This window comes from Penaeus japonicus, unplaced genomic scaffold, assembly GCF_977035675.1.
Source record: "Penaeus japonicus unplaced genomic scaffold, GWHDUDI00000001_assembly GWHDUDI00000029, whole genome shotgun sequence".
NCBI classification, from domain to species: Eukaryota; Metazoa; Arthropoda; class Malacostraca; order Decapoda; family Penaeidae; genus Penaeus; species Penaeus japonicus.
This window is the reverse complement of record NW_028234431.1, coordinates 22,171,652-22,176,651: the sequence shown is the minus strand read 5'-3', so window position 1 is coordinate 22,176,651 and position 5,000 is coordinate 22,171,652. Positions and strand designations below refer to the sequence as shown.

The 5,000-nt window shown below is 39.6% G+C and overlaps 1 protein-coding gene across 6 annotated transcripts in view; it reads right to left on the bottom strand.

Moving 5' to 3' along the window:
* Positions 1 to 5,000, bottom strand: part of LOC122263163 (uncharacterized) — a 278,554-nt gene that overhangs the window by 93,613 nt on the left and 179,941 nt on the right. The window lies entirely within an intron of this gene.

Here is a 5,000-nt window from a genome sequence, read left to right as displayed (position 1 = left end):
ACCGGTCTCCCCCTCCCCCCATCCCTCCTTCCCCCACTCCGGAAACCCCCCTCGCGCCCTCGGAAGAAAGCCTGGATCAAGGAGCAGGTGATTAGCCTTTCTGAATTCGAGCCTTGATTCCCGATCCGCCGCGCCCCACTCACTTCCCGCCTATTGATCCCGAAAGAAAGCCGGGGCGTCAAGAACAATAGGCCTATTATACGCCACGCAGATCTAAAACTCCTGTCGCTGTTGTTAGAGTTTCGCCAAAAATCCGGAAGAAAGAACAGACGATAAGAGTCGGTCATCACGCTTTGTCCGCGAAACAAAGGGCGAGGCATTTTACTCCGTCACTCGCTGGTCCAGCTGGCAATCTTATGAATATCAATATAGGAACATCCAAATATCATTACTATCATCATTCATCACCACCACCATTTCCACCACCACCATCATCATCATCATCATCATCATCATCATCATCATCATCATCATCATCATCATCATCATCATCATCATCATCATCATCATCATCACCATCATCATTATCATCATTATCACCATTATCATTACCATTACTATTGTTATTATCATTACTATCATCATCACTAATAGCTTTGCCATCATGTCGTTATCATCATCAATGCCATCATTATTAACATTATCATTATCATTGGAGTTACTGCTATTGCTTTTATTGTTTTCTTTTTTTTCATCATTGCTATTATCATTTAATCACTATCCTTATTACAACCTTTATCATCATTAGCATTAGTATTATTGTCATCAAACAGACTATTGTTATTATGAACCTCATTTTTAAAATTACTATTATAATTATTACCACTACCATTATCATAATAAAAAGCCATTGTCATTATTATCATAATATGCACAAAATATTATGTTACTATTATCATTATCGTTATCAATAACAATATCACCATCATCGCAATATACTTCTTTTTTAAATCAATATCATTATCGTCATAATATTACCATCTTCATCAATATCATTTTCCCTTTTCCCCTTAAAGCCATCAACGCCGAGGTCAGTAATATCATCTGCACGGCAGCTGCAACCACCAGAGGTTTACCACATCCATCTGCAATTGCACACAACCATGATAATAAAGCAAAGTCGAACGCCAGTTTCCGTGCAGTTGTATTGCAAAATATCGCCCTGCTTTTCACAAGATTACATTGCAGAATCAATAGCAATCGGTATTGTATTCAGATAGGACATAAAAGTATGCGCCAACGTATTAGTGAAATTGCATTAATTGTTTATATATATAAGCTTAAATACATCACAAATGACCAGCGATTTCCCAACTGCCAGCCTCTCATCCGAGAACCATCAAGTCCCTCCTTAATGAGATTTTAGAATCTGGCCATCGGAATCCATCGAGACTTCCCGGGTCATTTGCACAAACGGGATTTTAATCTGCGTAAGTGTCCCCTGCAAAACCACGATCCGCGACTCTCTCTCTTTCTCTCTCGCCGTCCTCTCCCGGGAGAACTCTCGAAGGAACAGAGAGAAAGAAGTTCTAAGGCTGCCTGAGTGGTTTCTTTGTCTTGATTTAATTTCCGTTTCCTCGCATCTACGGCACATGTGCGCTTTTTGCATTCCCGAGGAAAATAAAACTCGAAATTCCGTTAAGTACTTAGTTTAAATATCGCACAAACAACACTTAATTTGTTTACTGCTGGTGGAAATTGATTAGTGGGTTCTTAAAATTGTTATAATCTAATTTTGTTATTCGAAAACAGTTCACTAGAATATTAAGTTAACGTGCGGCTAAAATTAATGAAGAAGTTTTCAATTCAGTTTAGTTTCCCCGAAAAACAACAAGAGTTGAAAACGTTTCAGAGAAAATGTACACGTCGCAGGGTCTGGGTAACTAAACAAGATCCGGCTCTTTACCTTGTCCATATTTTCAAAATAAATTGGTATCATAGTGAGAAACGCACACGATTATGTGATATATTTTGAAAAGAAAAATCTTCGACGATAGCTTGGCGATAATTCCAAGAAAATTCTATTCCAATTTACCATCAAATGAGCAGCCATGACGCTATAATTTTGCCTTTTCTCCCGATCTTAAATTTGTCTAAAAACTGCAATTCTTTCTGCAAACCGAATAAAACAAATTTAAGCATAAATATTAGAACACCGATAAAGTATCATATACCTCGCAATCGCCTAAAATCAATTGTAATAACCAATCCCAAAGTTTGTTTTCCAGTCAGAAAAAAAAACGCGAAATAACACTTTCAAAAATGATGGATGAAAATGGACGAAACAAAAGCGTGTCAGTATAATCACACGCCCTGTAAGTTTGCGCATCATATATCATCAGTAATAATCTGCAAAAGCCTATATTCCATCTTGGTAACGCATTCCGAACACCGAGAAATTTGAAAAAAATACACAAACATTGAAATTCCTGTATTTTCTGTCTTTGAAACATTGCTGCCTGCGTATATTCCCTTCATCAACGCATTGCAAAGTCGCCATACCGGAGTTCTTATGACACTGGCGTATCTAAATAAAAGAGAAAAAAATAGAGTCATGCAAAATCAACCGTTTCCTTTCTCGTCTAATCATCTATTTCAAAATTTTATAGTCATGATCATTAGCCTAATTAACGGCCTTCGGTTCAATCATCCGGACATAACGAGCTCTTCCCGTCACCATAATTCGAAAACAGAACGACATAAAACCAACCAAAAAAAACAATACTAACACCACCTCCACCACAACAACACCAATGTCAACAACACTGAAACAGCTCCGAATCCTCATCACACGTCAATACTCAACGCCAATCCAGATTGTATGGGCTCGTGAAAGTACATAAATCTGTATATCACTTTATGAAACGTAATAAGTCATGATACTGCTTTACTGCTAATGAAGATATGCGACTCGAAATGCGACAGACTTGGAGTCAAATGAAGATGATTCTATGGATAAAATACTTGATGACATGAGCAGCCCTAAATGTTACTGCACCGGTCCGCCATAACTTTGGATTTTCTACGCTTTACTTATTCCTCTGTTTGTTTACCAATCTATCTAGCGTTCATCTTAGCTTTATATTTATTTTTGTTTATTCATGTATCAATATCCTCACCATGTAATTACTCATGTTTTTTTTTCTACACAACGTGAAAAAAATAAGTTTACCAGCTTCATATAAAAGAACAGGGACCAAACACCAGCGTGTTGCAAGTTTACAAAACCACAACTTCAGCCTGATGAAGAACATTAATGAAGAAAAATAAACAAAACAAACGAGCACGAAAAAGAAAGAGAAGCGAGGAGGAATCACAAGTTTGGCAGCACTTGGAGCAGCGCCAGGCGAAGCAAGCCACGGCAGCGCACTCGACGATCTCGGGGTAAATAAACATTCTCAAACGATATATACATAATTAAGTAGCAGAGGCAGGGCACTTGAGCACCCCGGAGAACCCACTCTCATCAGCGCCAGATCAACGAGCGCTGTGTGTGTTTTTGCCTTGCAAGATATTCAGCAAGATCTGGGTTGCACAGCATTTCGAAATGAAATATGAATTATTCATCTCTCCTTTTCATTGTCTACATGAATATAATCTTATTTTTTTATGGCAAGAAAGTGTTATAAAACTGGGGAAATTGCCCTTGTTAATTTCAAATTAACGTGCAGGGGAGGAAGTAAAACACATAAAATATGTAATAATAAAGTGAAGATAGAAAAAAGAAAGAAAACGTAATAGTTCGACGATGGTAGACACTCCTCTTAAGAGAATTGAGATTGAGAGTTAGGAAAGACACTCTCGAGGAGAACTCCAATCCTTGGTTTGACTCTAGCATTCAGGAATCCCACATAGTATGCGTAATGAAGTTGGCTGGTGGGTATTGCGCAGTCGAAAGACAAGACTGGGCACACGACTTACCAGTTCTTTCCAACAACGACCCAATGAAAGAGTGAAAGGTGCCAGCTTACGACGGGCCACTGCATGAAGACGATATTCTTATTATTCGGTCTTGGCCAGAGGAGAAAGGGCAGAAGAGCCACCATGAATGTCGGGGCAAAATTTCATGCCCCTTTGTAGAGTGGGAAAAGTTGCCCTTTTGCTTTAAAATGCCATAGCGCCTACAAACGGGATTACCGAACAGGTAGATTTAGTAAATTCTTATATGTATTCCCTCCAGGACAGATCGAGATTTATATTCATTCATAAAACCCACATGAAAGAGGGAGAATTTCGTCTCTTTCCGACGACGATATTGATGGAGTAGTAGAAAGGAAACTACTTGAGAGGACAAAATTCTTAGTTAGTTCGAGAGCGAGCTTTGGGCAACGCTAAAAGGAGTTTCTGAGGCGGGTCTACCAAGTATGGGTGGGGATGGGGAGGTGGGGCGAGAGAGACGCAAAATGACTAGTAAGGGGACATCATAGTCATGTCAGTCGTGTCAGTCGGACAGAGGGAGCCTAAAAGTGTAGCTTAATGAGAGGGAACAGCTACAGAATCACCAGAGCGATAGACAGGAGGGACGTTGGAATGGCAGGTGCTGACTATATTTTTGGCGAAGGACCAGAAAACACTGTTACTAAGAGATGTAATCCTACTAAACATAGTTTTGCATTGAGGACGGAAAAGGAATAATTTGAAGGATGGCTCCAGTAAGACACGTCTGCTTGCTCTCTTGCGTGCATGGCCGTCGCACAAACATAATCAAACCAAGGATAAGGAGGAGGAGGGAATGACTTGACAGTGAAGAAGATAAAGACCTCTTTTATGGCAATCATGACCTCAGTTACAAAAGTCTCCAATAATCTCGGGTCACAGCGGGGTCAGATGAGAGCAATAAAAGGAAGAGGACCAAAAGGAAAAAATAAAAAAATACTGCTAGACAACTATGTTTCGAGAAAAGGAGAGAAAGTTTGGCTGAGGAGAGGCTCAAAGGTGCTCAAAAGAAGAGGAAACACAAGGTACATAGCGGAAGGAAGGAAGGTAGGAAGGAATGGAGG